The following is an 18105-nucleotide window of genomic DNA, read 5'->3' as shown; positions in this document are numbered from 1 at the left end:
TATAATTTAGGCTGAATGAAATATATTATTAGAATTAATGTCACCAGTTTTTTTTCTAGAACATTTAAAACTGCACAGGTGACTTTCATTGTATTTTTATAGGATAGTGCTCACCAAGATCACTATCTCATTTATTCTTCTGCTGTAAGTCAGAATGTTAGACCAGATCATCTCCCAAGTTTTTGTTGTTGTTGTTCAAAAGTTTTTCTGAAGGTCCTGGTGCCCATTAAAACCAGTACATGGATGCCCAGATCCCAGAAGCATACAATTGCTCCTTCGGCAGTTTGAGGTCGGTCCAGGTGAGAATCAGTGCGTACCTGCCTCAGGACGTGAGCACTGCACGTGTCCTTCAGGTAGGCAACAGGCTTGGGGAATACATTAAGCCCTGATACCACTTTAATTAAAAATGTGACAAGAGATGTTGATTATGAAAGTCTAGGAGACTTCACATTTCCAGGCTTCGTAGAGAAACCACTTTTCGCTTCACTTAACACTGTTTATAGCTGCTGTTGGTTTATATGGAAAATGTGGCAGCGCAAGTTCTAACGATTTATATAGGGCAATATAATTTATATGAAGTCATTTTGGAGGCCAGATGAATAATAAAGTGTCAATTAATTTTAAGTTTTTGACTATGTGTTTAGGTTTTATCATCCCCAGGCCACATTTTAGATCAATTCCAAACATTCATATTAAGGGGGACCCACAAGTCTCAGAGTCATAAAGAAATGAAGAAGAGCCTAGGGAAATAGGAATATGATATGTAGGAAATTTTTTATCAAAATGGAGACAGGGTTCCAAACAACTATACTAAGTACCATATTATATGTGAGGTTTTATTCTGATTTGCTGCTTTGAACCTGAAAGAATTCAGGACTGTTACACATTTCATCGGGCAGATAGATTTTTAAATCTCTCAGCAAATCTGAGTTTTCGTATCTTCTTACCCATGTCCTCCTCTTTTTCTCCAGTGCTTTACTCCTTGTTGGAAAATACGCTTTCTTTAAAGGAAGTCATAACAGTTGTAAATTATTGAAAACCTCTGGAAATATGGCCTCTCGGTTGTGCATTATATTATATTCCTAATCCCCAGTTGTCCTAATCCCTTAATTAAAACAGGAGCAATTTAAATCATTGCAGTGATGTTTTTGTGATTCTATATTTTAATTTAATTTAAATGATGAATATTTGATGCTGTGTATTTGTCAGACAAATAGGAATAAGCACCCTGATTCCCCCTAAGACAGTTAACTACGATTGAAAGTTAGGGAAGCCTTGATTAAATGAATTAGGAAATTAGACACAACTTGTAAATGTGTCCAAGGGGCAAATTCAAGGACTTCATTCTAAATGCCTTTATGGGAAAAAGAAAAACCATGCTGATTTCAGAAAGGATTAAAAATTGAACAGACCTAGAGTTTTCATCAGGAAATGATCTGGTTTTAGAATCTCCATTATTTTTTAAGCTACTTTGGGGACTATTTTAGAAACAGCTCAGCTTCTGTGGAATGATCCTCTGAGTAAAGTCCTGACTGGAATCTGTTTTTCTATCATTGGATCCTCACATAAAAATCAGCCCATTAAAGCCCTTCTCACACAGTCTTGAGGAGGAATATAAAGCACTTCTTCAAAGCGGGAGCTGTAGGTGAAACATGGACGTCTAGGGGTGCTCCTCTGTGCCTGTTGCCTACAGAGCAGCCTGCCGCACTAGCAAGGTTGGCGCAAGGCCGCTGGAGACAGCAAGCAAAGGCGGCAGCCATTTGGCGGTCTTCTGCAGGCATGAAAATAACTGTCTACACAGAATGCAGAAATGTTAGAGCTGGAAAAGGACCTTGGAGATCATTGGATCCAACTCCCTCTCTTTACGAGGAGGCCGAGGTCCAAAGGGGAGGCGGCGCGTTCATTACTGGCAGAGCATGCTCTGTTTACAAAGTACATTAAGACAAAAGCAGGAAAATGTACACATACTCTCTCACACGTGCATGCGCTCTCTCTCGCTCTCTCCCTGTCTCTCACTCCTTCACATGCGCGTGCTCACGCGCCCCTGGCCTTCTGTCCTCAGTAAATTCTCCCAGGGTGATGTTCTTGTGAGGAAAGGAGGGAGCTCTTTCTCAATAACATTACATTTTCTTTTTCCACTTTTCTTGAAGTATGATTCACAAATAGAAACTGTATATATTTCAGGTGTACATTGGGGTGTTTTGAGATACATATACATTGTGCAGGGATTATTACTATCAAGCTAATTAACATACCCCTCACCTCACAAAGTTACTATTTTGGGCAGCGACACTGCTTACCATGTACTCTCTTCCAGAATTTCAAGTACACAATACACTATTATTAACTATAGTCACTGTGCTACCCATCAGGTCACCAGAACTTCATCTTATAACCAGGTTTGTACTCTTTGACCAACATCTCCCCATTTTCCCCAGCCCCCTAGTAACTACCCTTCGACTCGGTTTCTATGAGTTCAACTTTTTTAGATTCAACCTATAAGTGAGTTCATGCAGTATTTGTCCGTGTCCGGCTTATTTCACTTACTATGATATCCTCAGGTTCATCCACGTTGTCACAAATGGCATGATTTCCTTCTTTTTTTAATGGTGAATAATATTCTATTGTATATATTATATATTCTATAGTGTGCATATATGTATATATGTATGTAGGTATATATATACATACACATGCACACATGTATCACATTGCTGGTGAGGATGTAGAGAAAAGGGAGCCTTTATACACTGTGGGTGAGAATGTAAATGGAGGTTCCTCAAAAAATTGAAAATGGAGCTATCATATAATCCAGTAACACCATTTCTGGCATGTATGCAAATGAAGACATAGTTGCCACTCCTGTGTTCATTGCAGTACTATTCACAGTAGCTTGGCTATGGAAACAACCTAGATGGCTGTCGACAAAGGAGGGAGCTCTTTACATGGACTTGGACTGATCCTTTGAAAAGTCACTCGTGAGAAATACTTCAGAGGAAATTTTTCAGGTCCAGTGCTACAGTCTTCAAGGGCAAAAGACAGCTCATTTATCTTAAGCCCACAGTTGTCGATAATGTGTTGTATGCAAAGAAGAATGTGTAGTCTTTCTTATCAGTGTTGTCAACCCAGGTTTTCTTGGTTTACAACTTACCCACTGCCTCCTTCCAGATGGTCCATGTGTTTGCATTGTGTTGCCCTTCTCTTCATATGCATGCATACACACAGAAAATGAAAGAGTCACTTAGAGAGTAAAGTCATTAACTTCAAGCAGCCATAGAATACTCCAATTTTTACCAGCAGTGTGATAGGTTGTCTGATTCTGAAGTAACATACTCAGTAAAAAAATGCTCCACCTTATTTTGAGGTCTCCAAAGTCTCTGAATTTGGTTGAGGTCAGACCTCTGCCATATAGAGAGCTCTCTGCTGTACTTGTCTCCCACACATTCTGCTTCTCCCATCCCTCAAATCTCCATGCCCTCCTTCCCTTCAGCACAGGATACCTCTTCCTTGACACTATTGACTTGTAGGACCAGATTGGTCTTTGAGGGGAAGGAGAATGGGGCTGTCCTGTTCATTGTAGGATACTCGGCAGGATTTTTGGCCTCTCTACCCAGTAGATGCCAGTAGCACCCATTCTCTCAATCACGACAGTCAAAAATGTCTCCAGATGTTGCCCCTACTTGAGAACTACTGCTCTAGTATGATCATCCATGGGGAGGGGTTGACTGTATAATCCATAATGTCTGCACACCTTTTCCCAGTCCCTAGGGACAGTACCTGTGCTGCAGGGGTCTGCAGCAACTCCAGACTGTCTAGGTGTGCCTAGTAAGGAACTTGGTAAGTTCCCTTTCTGGTCTTTGTGGCTGCTGTGTTTTCCTGTATCATGCTAAGAAGCTCTAATAGAAAAATTGCCCTCATTAAGGACAAGAAGAATCTCAATAAGCTGGACACCATGGAAGGAACTGGATCACTGGCACCTTCCCTAAAGGACCTCCCCTCCCCCACTTCTGCCATTGACAGCACTTCTCAAGCAGGCTGAACCCAGGGTCCCTATCTGAAGTGAGGAAGAGTTCTTGTTGTCTAATTGCCTACTTTCTGATTCTCAGGGGGATGTCCAACCTCCCTGATGGTGATACAATTCCCTCTTAGAAGGCATGGGAGGGGAGGGGAGTGTGGTGGGCAACACATTTATAAAAATACTAAGTGACCCCCTCCTTCAATACCACGAATTGCAAATATGTCACATATCAATAGGTAAGGATTATGGGTATTGGTTTGTGAAAGAAGTGTTGATTTCAACCATCATAAACAAATTACCCTTTCCTTCCTAGCTAACTCCCTTGATAAGAACAACCAGTTCACAAACCCATGAGGCTAGAGAAGGTGTGTGGGAACAGGAAAAGAGTGGGAGAAGCATTTTGCACTTTATTAAAATTAGAGTATCAGCATTCCTTTTTGATAAGGAAAAAAACCCCAAAAAGCAATGCATATATTCATGTTTAAATGCTTCCTTCTTCTGGACTATCTCCCAGCAGTAAGACGTATCATTTTATAGGGGTTGTGTTTCTTTTTTTTTAACCTCAGTGTTTATACTCAGATTCATAGGGCTGTTGGTAGGTTGGCAGGTACACACATGAGGAAAATATCAGCAGGCAGAGTCTTTCTCTTCCTCTCTCCTTAATTTCCTCCTTTACATGATGGAACAGAGCTTGGTCTTGCTTAACAAAGATTTTCTAGAAGCTATTCCAGGTGAGTGCAGTGAAAAAAGTAGTAGCACAGAGGAACACCTACTAATATGAAGAGGGAAGAAAGGTTCTTTCTAAGACAGCTAAATCTGTTTGCATAACTCAGTACTTCTCCTGGGACCAGGGTTCCTAGCAGGCTCTCAGAGATGCCGCCGAAGGGACACAGAGCCAGGGCCCAGAGGGTACTTTTTGCTGCTGTTTGATGATGGCATCTCCAAAGGCAGGTCTGAACTGGATGAACCCTCTGCCTGATACTGAATTCTGTTGCTAGCTCCTTTCCCCAGCTTCAGCCTTGTGTCCATTCCAGTGTTGGGAGCAGGGTTAGATTTTGATTACTGAATTGTAAACTGTAGGGCATTTATAGTAAATGGAGATAGTAGAGCTGTAACTCTGAAGTTTCAGGAGCATATTTATATCTAATGAATCCAAATACAAATAATTTTTAGCTTTTTTGAAGAAGAAAGGACTTTTTTTTTCTAAGCAGATATTTGGAATACCAGTTCAATGGAGCCGTCCATGGATGGGCTTCATGGGGTTTGGAAATCCCTTGAAAATGAATGCTTATGCATTTTCCTGAGATGGATTCCATATCTTTCATCAGACTCTCTGGATCCGTAATTGATGAAAGGTTAAGAATCACTGTCTCAAAGGCAGTTACAAAAGTGCCCTTTTTTTGTCTTGTCTACAATTTTGACTTGTTTTTTTAGTATGTATGTGTGAGTGTGTATTTGGTTTTTAGTGTTTTTTTCTTAAGTTTATTTATATTTGAGAGACACAGAGAGTGCATGCACACACACAAGTGGGGGAGGAGCAGGGTCAGAGGGAGAGAGAGAATCCCAAGCAGGCTCCATGCTGTCAGCATGGAGCCCAATGCGGGGCTCACACCCATGACACATGAGATCATGATCTGAGCTGAAATCAAGAGCTGGATGCTTAACTGATTGAGCCACCCAAGCACCCTGGTTTTCAATTTTTTGAGACCAGATAGTTTCATTAGTGTTTCTCCATAAGATATTTTCCTAGAGAGTGAGCCAATTTGAGGTTGTAAGATCTCTGGAGATTAAATTCTTAGCTACAATTGGTTTAGGTCTTGTAGAAAGTTGTGTCATTGAAGTTCAATGGTGACTTTCTGTGACGATAATGTCAGATTGAGAAAGGACATCGAGGGGAAAAAAGGAGGGGAATATTAGGTAGTGAGGATGCACAATCACTTTTTTACCTTTAATTCAATATGCCTGAGGTAATTAAGTTCCTTCTTGTCTGTTAAGATACTGCTGACATTCATCTTCCCTTGAAGAAGTGTTTATGTCAAATCTTATTCCAAGGGCAAGGAGTGAGGATTGAAGGCTACAGTGATGACTCCAGACCTGGGAAACAGGGCTTTACCCTCCTGTACTGCTGCCCTTACAACATCACTACCTTCTTCTCCAACACCATGTCTTCTCATGAACTCCTGAAGCAGGGTTGGGAAGCTAGTTCATCTCCTTTTAGGTGAGTGTGATAGGGTCCCTGGGTGACTCTGTTGGTTAGGCTTCTATCCCTTGATTTGGGTGAGATCTAGTAGTGCTTTGGGCTCTACACTGGGTGTGGAACTGCTTAAGATTCTTTCTCTCCCTCCGTTCCTTCCCCACTCTCACAAGCTCGCTCTCTTTCTCTCTCAAAAATAAAGAAAGAAATGAAAATTAAAGAAAAAAAAAGGAGAGTGATTTCTCACCAACCCATTCCCTGATCTCACACCACAATAGCCTTCTTACTGTTTTTAGACACAGTAGGCACTTTTCTGCCACAGGGCCTTTTACATCTGCTATTCCGTTGCTCTAGAATGCTTTTCCCCAGATAGCATCACAATTCACTCTATTACATCCTTTGGATCATTATGCAGAAGTCACTGTCTCAGGTGGTTCTTCCCTAGTCACCCTTAATATATTGACCTCCCTCTATATGTCATACCCTTCTTCCCTGCTTTATTTTTTCACTTTAGTACACACCTCTATCTTCCCTATTCTTATATTTTGTTTATTCATGTGTTATCTAATGGAGTTTTGGCTCCCACAGATTGTAAGCTCCATGAAGGCAGGAATGGTTCTCTGTCCCATTCAGTACTAAAATTACAGCACATAGAACAGTGCCTGGTTAATTATAGAAACTCAGTAAATATTCTTTGAATGAATAACCTCAAGAGATTTTAGGATAAAGCTTGCTTATGAGAAAAAATACTATGTGACCTTTCAATCCAGTGATTTTATGATCAAGAAGCAAAGCTAAACAGGCAAACTGATTTAAGTGGCCCAATAGCTTCTATGTTGGCATCTATCAAAGTGTTTGTCATCCCCATTCCATAATCTATAAGTTGACTGTTCTCCTCACCAGGTTAAGTTCTGCAGGGGAATGAAATTTAACTCAGAAATGAAGTGCAGAGCATAGAGACATGTTCAATAAATGTGGAGAAAAATGAGACAGTGAAAGAAAATACAAACACACTAAGACCAGCCCTTGATAGCAATATATGTGTTTAATCACAGAATAAATAATCTCTTTGTGAACACGTGGAGCACATCCTGCTTTGTTTTGCTTTAACAAATCCCCTAGAGAGTCACTAGCAAGATAAAGAAGAAGGTATGATTTCTGAAGAAATCTCTGGAAACAAAATTAGGCAGGGTATGTAAGCCACCTTGGATCAGGCTTAGACTGAAGTGCCCAGGATGTAGAATGGAGGCAGGGGTTGTTATAGAAGTCAGGTGATTTGGTGGGTGTAGACCACCTTGGAGCAAAGTTCTAAATAATAGTCTTAAGAAAAATAGTGGGAGTGACTACAGGTTGGTTGTGTGACAGCTCCAGCCTTCTAGAGTGGCTTCAGCCTTTTAAATAGGGGTTTGGATACTCCATTTTTCTCATCCACAGAGCAGTCTTTCAATGCCACTGGAAACCACTGAGACCCAATAGAGTAGATTCACTCAAACCGATGTGTTCTGTGGCCTCAGCCATCTTCTAATTCAGCCTTATTATAACCAGGTTTCCAAAACTAATTTCATTAAACCAAAATTTCATGGAAATTTTATTATAAAAGTATATCCATGATTAGCACATTTACTCTTCCCTACTCTCTTCAGCATTATTATTTATTTATATCTTTGCAAACGGCATTTTCTGTAGAAAATATGAAGCTGTCTATCACTTTTCTTCTATACTGTTGTCACTTGTGTTTAAAAAGCTCACACCTTTTACCCTGCTATCTTGGGAAAGAAAATTTCCACCAAACAAAAAAAGCCCCTGATCAAGATTTCAAAATCAAAAGGTGGGTATATCAATCAAGAAGTTTCTCACCCAATACAGGAGGGTTTTCTTTTTTCCTTTCATAGTCTTCTTCTAAGCTCTTTTCATTAAATCACAATGCCAGGCAAAGTCAGGGGCATGCTGTGCCTGTCATTGTGGTTTATAGATCAAATGAAAGCCAGTATTAATCATCTTGCTTGATTCTGGAACCTATTAATTTTCCAAGAACAGTACCCCAATGACACGAGTCCTTCATTCTGTGATCTGATGCAGTGTCATTTGCTTTTCCTCCTCTCCGAGTAAACCTCAGAAAATGTTAGTTACATAAAACCATTTAAAAGTAAACCTTTATCTTTTCACTGGCCAAGTAGATGAAAGTTCCATTTAACAAATCTATACTTTGCCTCATTATCCTCGGGATTCTTTAAAATATAGTTAGATTCTGGGTCTAGGCCTATGAACTAGAGATAAACTTGAGTTTCTTTTCCCTTTATTATCAAGGACTTTATGGAGAATGGACAGCTCTCAGATCTGGTATCCTCAATTTTTTTGGTAATGAGTGTTTTTAAAATATTCCAAAGTCTTTGAAGTTTTGGGAAGAAGACAATGCTGAGGATAAAGTCCTCACAATATCAAAGTTCTTAGGAGAAACTCTGTATATAGTAGACCCTACATAAATATTGTTCAATGAATCAGTGGCGTCGAGGGCAGAACATCCTTTCCATCCTCACCTTTATCTCCAGTGAGAAGAGGATGGTAAAGGAGCTGGGGGATGCTACCAGGTAAGGCCACAACATGCCTTCACTGGAACCATTATTTAACTAGATCAAGATTGCGTCCTTTTATTAAAGCTTATTTCTGGGCAGCATGTTGTCAGTGTATTCTCTGGTAAAGCATGTGCACCTTGGATTTGACTCTAAATAATGTCATTAAATTAAATATTGAATGTCATAGCTTCAGAAAATATAAGTCAAACGTTCGTTCATTACGAGGGTAGTAAAGCTCTTAAGTTACAAAAAAGAATGAAGTCAGGACTGGACAAAGAGAGCAGAGGTTTTCAGCGAGGGTTTTTAACCTAAGGGCAATTCTTTATACATACAAGAACATATAAAGTCCAATTTATGGAAAGACGTTTCATTTATCTTCCAGAGTTATCTATGCAAAAAAAATGTATATATATATATATATATATATATATATATATATATATATATATATATATAGCTTTGGCTGTACTGCACCTGTATTGTCTTGTTGAGGTGACCAAGTAGTAGAAGAACAAAGTTAATCTCATATTGCACCTGGTTTTCATTTCAGCTTTTCTCTGCCTCTTCATTTACTGTTATGTTTAATGCCAGGTTCTGTTTTTAGCCTTGAGAGAGGGGAAGAGTGTAGAAAATACTTGTAACATCTGTAGCAATGGACAGAAGAATGGATAATAATAGGAAATGTCTACATACCATCTGGTATAAACACAGATGTGTGTTTTCTTTAAAAATAAAAATCCTGCACTCTAAAAGGGGAAGATTTACAACATTCTAGAGAAAGTCAAGAACCCATTCTTAAGTGGCTCTTAATTGACAAGATGCAATCCTCCCTGTTCATTGCCATTTTATTTATAGAACTCCACTGGTGGGCGCTGCTCATTTTCCCTACAAATTTTGTGTGCAGAGGTCATGGTGCTTTCCAGAATCAGTGGCAATACCGCACACATTCTTTATGTCAAGTGTTACATTTCTTTATCTCTTTATGTACCTGGAATGGTAAACCCAGAATGAGGATATTCTATGTTTCCTCTAAAACCTCACCATGGAGTTTAAAAGCTTAAAGAAAAAGGCGTAAGGTCAAATTGCTAAGGGAGATTCGGCATATTTTATAAAGTTATACAATTTTAATTCTTAACTACTTCATAAGAGAAGTCTATCTGCAAAACAAACCACTCATAGGGAAGATTGTCCTTTCTTCCCCTTTCTTTTTAGCATTTATACATTTAGTAACAATAACAAATTCACCAAACTTACTTAACTTAGTATTAAACTCACATTTTTATTAGGCAACCCACACTTCTCAAATTCAGAGGGGTCTATTATGTATCTTAGAAGAACAAAAGTTTCTGAGGCTATGTCCATTGAGAGATCACCAACAGGTTAAATTACTCCAGAAATAAAAGTGTAGATACCGTTGTAAATATTGGTATGTTGAGGTCATCCCAAGGGCAATCTGGAAGACTTCCATGGGCCGCTGTCTTTGAAAGTCATGGAAATGTCTGGTAAATATGGAAAGCAATAAGAATTATGAAATGCCTTCTGTATGAATGCTCATAAGTTTCACCCACCAAAGGAAAGAACAGGACCAGTCTTGTATGGATAGAATGTATGCTTAGGAAGATGTCTGTCCTTACCCTCTAAAATTTCTCTCAGTGCAATGAATCCATTTGGCCTGGAGAAAATAAATTTAATGTCATTTTAAAAGCCTGGTTTTCACTTCTACCTATGAAAAACAAATTACAAAATTAAAAAGCACATTCTAGTGATTCAGGTTTATTAGCCTATAGTTAAGAACCATATTCCCAGTGCTATTTACTTTTGGCACTCTGCTCACATGGGAGCACATGAAATCTAGTGGTACATCAAATTCTCATTGAAGTCAGGAGATATTTGACCATGGTAAAAATTGGGCCTCAGTCTCTAACCTTTTGGCCTACCATTTTTTGTTGTTTCTGTGTTCTCACTCTTTGATTCTTTTCTAGGTTGTTCGTCATTTGGCAGAGATACCTGCTAACTATGTGCTCATTTGATGTATTCAGTACCGACCTGTAAAACTGACCTTATCTTGGTTCTTGGATTGTCTTGTTTTGCTTTCACTGAAAAAAAAAAAAATACTAAAAAACAAATCAAAACAAAAACAAACACAACCAGTCTCCATAGATAGAATCCATTTATCTTGTTTTCTCAAAGATTTATCTTTCATTGTTTCAAGAACTTTCAACAAATAAGCATTAGAGGAAAAGTGCTGACAATTTCAACTTCATTAGTTCAAATGTTATTTTTTCAATGTCAAAACTTAAAAAGCTTATCTAGAAAAGAAATGATTCAAGGCGGTTGTTACAGAATAATTACAGATTTACTCTTAGAGGAAAGCATAATTGCCTATGTACTACATTAAGTGAATATAAACTCCTTCTACGTCATGTAGTTAAAATAAACCAGACACTTTCTGGAAATTACAGTATGAAATTCACTGATGTCTACCGTCTCGCCCTGGTGTCGCTCTGCTAGACTGGGAATGATGGAACAGGAAGGGGCAGCAGGGTCCCTACATTATTGCTGAGGAGAGTGGCTACAAGTTGAGTAAGCTGAACGTAGATTTGAAAGATGGGACAACTTCTAAATTGATGTCAGGGCTATAAATACCTGGGAAGCTGCCACCAGAATTTCCAGCCCTGCAAGTAGTTACAAGAAATGGGAAAGTTCTTTTAAACAAAGATTACTGCCTGGCTGCAAATCTGGGAAAGACAAGGCAACAAAGTATGAGCCTCTCAAAGAGTGGCTTGGGCCAGACCTTGAGGAGTCATCTCCATGTGTGTACCGGACAGAAAGGGTGCTCTTTCTTGCACTGACCTTTACAGCGGGCTGCACAGACCCTTCTGTTGCTCAGTTTACTATGGTTTGAAGCTTTCACACATGTTGGATGACTCTCCAAATACGGTTTACATAACAGCCCAGCTCATGTCTACACATGGAAAACCATATAAAATAACAAATAAAAGTTTACTAAGCTGACACCTATTTCCTATTTTTAGTATATGCCATGCATGCACTCTGTCTTGTACTTTATAAACTATTCTCTTCTATTTTATATAGATAGTAGATAAATCTATAAGAAATCTATCTAAAAATTTTTTTTAACAGAGAGAGAGCAGGGGAAGGGCAGAGAGAGAGGGGGAGAGAGGAACTGAAGCAGACTCTGCGCTGACAGCAGCAAGCCCGATGCAGGGGCTCGAACTCACAAACCATGAGATCATGGCCTAAGCCAAAGTCGTATGCTTAACCAACTGAGCCACCCAGGCACCCCAGAAATCTATCTATAAATTTTAGATAAAATTGAAGATCTATAATGTAGAGATGTATATCATGTATATACATGTGTACATGTATATCATGTATAGATAAATATAGATAACATATCTTTTCTATTTATATAAATGTGAATCATAACTTGCCAGTGGTCTGAGACCACAGTTTGAAAACAGTCAGTTATAGGGGCACCTGGGTGGCTCAGTCAGTTGAGCAACCGACTCTTGGTTTTGGCTCAGGTCATGATCTCATGTTGATGAGATCAAGCCCACTTTGGGCTCTGTGCTAACAGCACGGAGTATGCACACGGAGTATGCAACTGACTCTTGGTTTTGGCTCAGGTCATGATCTCATGTTGATGAGATCAAGCCCACTTTGGGCTCTGTGCTAACAGCACGGAGTATGCTTGGGATTCTCTCTCTGCCCCTCCCCACACATGCTCCTGCACATGCTCCCTCTCTCTCTCAAAATAAATCAATTAAAAAAAAAAAAAAAGAAGTATAGTAAATCCTTCCACAGTGGAGGAAGCTGTCAAGGAAGCTCCAGTGCTTCTCACCTGCCAAAGGGGAGTCTGCTGTTTTGCCTGGTTTCCCTCAACACCAGTGCACCCAGTTTGCACAGAGTTAATTTACGCTTATTACTCTAAGTGTTCTGATGTATTCTCTTTGGGTCATTTTGTATGTTCAGCTTGAATGAAAAGTAGAACAACAGGGGCCATGGCTGCTTGGCTCCTGTGTCTCCTTTCATAGCTCCTCCCAGGACCTAGCACAGCGCATCCGTGCTGCTGGACGGCGGATAGGTGCTGCTGACTGCTAACACAGTTACGTGACAATGGGAAAACAATATAGTTTGATGGGGTGCATGGAATTGTATATGCAGACATTTTTTCCTAACTGAAGCATTTTAGTCTGTAAAACTGGTTGAACTAAAGGTTCAAATTTAAAAGCATATAGTTTGTCCATGATGCTCTCTACCATTCAATCCTTCACCTGTTTATTCATTCATGCCTCAAATATGTATTGAGTGGCTACTATTTGCCAGAAGTTATTTTAGGTGCTGTGTATACACAGTTCATGCCCTCAAACAATGTGAGATATAAGGTAACAGGTTTTTCTCAAAACTGTGGTTTATTAAAAATTAATAATTGAATTGTCTAATTTTGATTTAGCTGGTACAGATTTCTTGTGTTTACTTTGCTTCCTCAAGGTCATTAATGATATAATCTAAAATAATACCTGATTAAAAAAAAAAACTTACCTTACCAAAAAATGTGCTTGGTAGCATCCCATTTGCTCCCTGCTCATGGCAACCTTTGGATCTCAAAATTGATCATAATCCTGTGTTCGTGAAAACTCTCATATTGGTCCATTCAAGGCCCATTCATCCAACTACTTACCTACCTACCTACCATATATAAACTGATTTATAGATGTCATATGTTCCCAAATATACCAATGTTGTAAAGTTGTTGTAATTAAAGCAGCACTTACAAGTGTCTGTGGTCAGGGTTATTACTTTTTTGTTGCCAGAGGAACAGAACAGAGACCTTGAAACAGACTTGTGCGACTTTTAGTACATGTCTGAGGGGATGTGGTAGATCACTGGGGAAAGGAAAGGCAATTGAATCAACTGAGCTAGGAACACATGTGGGTCGCCAGCATTGCCTAAAGACGGACTAAGAAATTAAGTGTCAGAAGCTAAACTTGAAAGCTTTTAGAAGAAAATATGGGTGAAAAGTCTTTCTGGCCTCAAAATGGAGAAGGATTTCTTAAGACACAGAAGTACTAATCACGAAGGAGATCACTGATAAACTTGACTAAAATTAAGAACTTCTGCTCATCAAGCCATCTTTTAAAAAAGATAGAAGACAAGCTAGAGACTGGGGGATGTGGCACACATAACTGACAAGGATCAGAACCCAAATGACGTGAAGCATTCCATAAATTAAAAATGATATGCATCCTGCTTTCCTTCTCTACTCGCAAACGTATCCTTGCTTCCTCTTGATTCTCCTATTCATCCAACACCAAATTAGATATGGTTTGAGTGAGTTGTTCATTACTATCTTTATGCCATTTCCTCACACTAGAATATGGCCACCACCCGCTGGACTGTTGACACCCCAAACATTTCTGTGGGTAAAATCCATTACTCCAAAGAACCTTCTTTGGAGGACTCCCACCCATCACTGCTTATTCCTTCAAAATTCACAGAGTCCATTCATATTTGAATACTATATTCACATATTTATTTTTGAATTCTGATTTTTTAGATATTGTATCCATCCTGTTACACTTTAACTTTCCCCCCAATTTAAGAACTCTTGCATTCCATTCTATTTTCAAGGTTCCTCTTCTGCCTGGCTTCTCCATAGACAGCTTAGCCTAGTGTTGTCCCTGTGATGGGGACCCCGCAAGTGGCTGACTGACTGCAACCATAAAGATTTTATTCAATTTAATCACGAGCACTTCAAAAAAGTAGAACAAAATTAAGGTGGATTTATCCAAGGAAATAAGAAGAAAAAGACAGCAGTTTGCACAAGTAAATGCCTGACAGAGATCTTAGGCCAGTTATAGAGACATATGGAAGAGATTTAAAAATATCCATTTACAAAGAAATTGTGAAGGAGGAGGAAAGCAATGTAAACAAGCCAAATTAAGGAAAAATTACATATTGGAGCAAGACAATAAGCGGCAAGTTCCAGAAAACATTTCAATGGCAGTAAAAAGTTCAAATAGGGTGGCAACAAATAAAAGTAAATGACTGAACCAATTAGGACTCTAAGCAAGAGATTTCTTAGAAGATAAAAAACCCAGATGTGTTTGTATCTCTTACTTTAGAAAAAGTAGGCAGAGAGCTACCTTCATCAGACAACAATTTTCCTGGGACAACAGATGTAGGCAGTTAAAAGAAAAAAAAAAGTTACCTGCAAGCAAATTAGATGAGGCAGAAATTCTAGATAGTCTATGTTCATGATTTGTGTAAGAAAAAAAGTGATAAAGCATTGATTTAGGCATTTTTAAGATGAGACCAGGATCATAAGGTCTCAGAAGGATGACAATATAACTAGGTAGGAATTAATCTATTGACTAAAGATTGTATAGGTTGAGCTATCAACAGTGACTTTAGTTTAGGCATTTAAGATGCTCCAATTTCTTTGATGACTCAAAAGTACTAGAATGAAGGAAGTTATTTGTAAATCGGAACTTCACTAAAACATTACCTTCTAGTAGTGAAATATACAAGGGGAATCCACCTGCTTTTCAGCCTAGGGCTGCTGGGTTATGTGAGCACCAAAAAATCCTCATTATAAAGCTGGTTCATGTGGAAGGTTCTTCTTTGACAGGAATCCTGAGTATAGGATTTCAGTACAGTGAGGCACCATCTTCCCCCCTGAGGTGCCCGTGGTCGGCACACATTTTGGGTTGAAACCTAGACATCAACAGTTTTGGGGCAGTAATTCCATGCCTAGTGCTGCATGAAATGCTGTCAGATTAGGTCAGAGAAAGACAAATGCTTTCTGACATTCTGCATTCTGTATGCATGCAGTGGATTAATATAGATGCATCCACTCAGTCTTTAGCCAGCCATGGAAGGCACCAGGGGTGAAATGAGAAGCATGGAGGCTCTGGAAACTGAAAATATGAGATCAAGTCCAGGCTCTGTTGCATGCTGGGTGACCTTGAGTAACTCACTCTTCCCGAACCTAATCTGATAAATGGGGGAAGGAGTTTGGGGTTGTGGGGGGTTATCTCCATCCCAGGGTTATTGTGACAATAGCTTTTGAGCATGCATGTGAGAAAACTTTTGTAATCATTAATGTCCTGTAAAATGAGAAAAGTCAAAGAGGATGAGAACTGAGAAGTCTTGACCTTTAGGATCTGATAGATCACTGATTTTATTGGAAGTGGAAATTTGACTGAGGAGATGATAGATCTGATTGAGGAAAGGGTGGGAAAGTGTAAACAGCGAGCAGAGACAGTTTTTTCTAAAAAGTTTGTGCATTTGCCTCCTTAAATAGATTAAGCTTTTAAGTCAGAGATTGTATTTTGTTTTTTATTTTTTTAATTTTTTTAATTTTTTTTTTTAATTTTTTTTTCAATGTTTTTATTTATTTTTGGGACAGAGAGAGACAGAGCATGAACAGGGGAGGGGCAGAGAGAGAGGGAGACACAGACTCGGAAACAGGCTCCAGGCTCCGAGCCATCAGCCCAGAGCCTGATGCGGGGCTCGAACTCATGGACCGCGAGATCGTGACCTGGCTGAAGTCGGACGCTTAACCGACTGCGCCACCCAGGCGCCCCATGTATTTTGTTTTTTAAAAGATATTTCAACGGGAACCTGGCTGGCTCAGTCGGTTAAACATCTGACTTTGGCTCAGGTCATAAGATCTCAAGGTACCCAAGTTGTGGCCCCACACTGGGCTTGCTGCTGTCAGCACAGAGACTGCTTTGATGATCCTCAGTCTCTCTCTCTGTCCCTCCCCCACTCACACATGCTTTCCCTTTCTCAAAAATACATAAACATTAAAAAATATATATATCTCAGGGCACCTGGGTGGCTCAGTCGGTTGAGCGTCTGACTGCGGCTCAGGTCATGATCTCACGGTCCGTGAGTTCGAGCCCCACGTCGGGCTCTGTGCTGACATCTCAGAGCTTGGAGCCTGCTTTAGATTCTGTGTCTCCCTCTCTCTCTGCTCTCTGCCCCTCCCCTGCTCATGCTGTGTCTCTCTCTGTCTCTCAAAAATAAATAAACGTTTAAAAATTTATTATTTTTTTAATGTTTATTTATTTTTGACAGAGAGAGAGAGACAGAGCATGAGCGGGGGAGGAGCAGAGAAAGAGACACACAGAATAAGATGCAGGCTCCAGGCTCTGAGCTGTCAGCACAGAGCCCCACGCGGGGCTCGAACTCACAGACCGTGAGATCATGACCTGAGCCGCAGTCGGATGCTCAACCAACTGAGCTACCCAGGCTCCCCACATTTAAAAAAATTTTAAGAAAATATCAAGTTCCACTACAGAGCTACATATCAGGTTATCATGTACGAATAGTCACTTAAAATTTTGGTTAAACAAGTGTTGATGATACAAGAAAGAATGAAAGAAGACAGTAGCTTTAGGTGAAGCAAAATCAAGGGAGAGTTTCCATTTTGTTTTGAAAATAGTAGACCCCTAAATGTAATTGTAACAGAGCAGACTGTGCAGGTATTATCTGAACTGGTGGAGCCATGCAAGAAGAAATAAGATCAAGAATAAAGAGGGCTGTACTGAAAGAACCATGAGAAATCGGCATCAGGTGTGCAGCTAGGTGGCATCATCTTGGGGATCCTAAAGGTAGAAAAATGCTAAGGTGTTCTTTGTGGTGAAGAAAAAAGTTGACAATGGTAAAGTCAGGTGGTGTTTACCTTCCAGGCATGCAGGAGATTGGTTTTTCCTGTTGGTTAAGAGGGCGGGTTTGGGGATTTGAGATGGTTGAATGTTGCCTAAGAAGTTAATATGAGATAAGAAATGGATAGTTGAAAGGGACCTGGTGTAGGGATATCAGGATATCAGGAGTGATGAAAAGGAAGACTGAGTGTGAATTACAGGTTAGGAATACTGAAGAGGGAGGGCTTAGTGGCTAGATATTTAGTCGTTATCATTGGAGTATACCTGGGGAAAGAAAGGTGTACTTGTGGCTTGCCAAACTTTCATCTCGAATGGCCCAACCTGACAGTTTATTTTTTTCTTTCAATAGAAGAGGATAAGCAGGATGCCTGTTACACAACTTAAGAATTGCTTAGAAGAGGGGGGCCTGGCTGGCTCAGTTGGCTAAGCACCCGACTCTCGGTTTCAGCTCAGGTCATGATCTCACCGTTTGTGGGTTTGAACCCCGTGTTGGGCTCTGCAGCTGGCAGGGTGGAGCCTGCTTGGGATTCTCTCTCTCTCTCCCTCTCTTTCTACCCCTCCCCCATTCATCCTGTCTCTGTGTCTCTCAAAATAAATAAATCAACTTAAAAAAAGAGAATT

This window comes from Felis catus, chromosome C1, assembly GCF_018350175.1.
Source record: "Felis catus isolate Fca126 chromosome C1, F.catus_Fca126_mat1.0, whole genome shotgun sequence".
Lineage (NCBI taxonomy): Eukaryota > Metazoa > Chordata > Mammalia > Carnivora > Felidae > Felis > Felis catus.
This window is presented reverse-complemented; position numbering follows the sequence as displayed.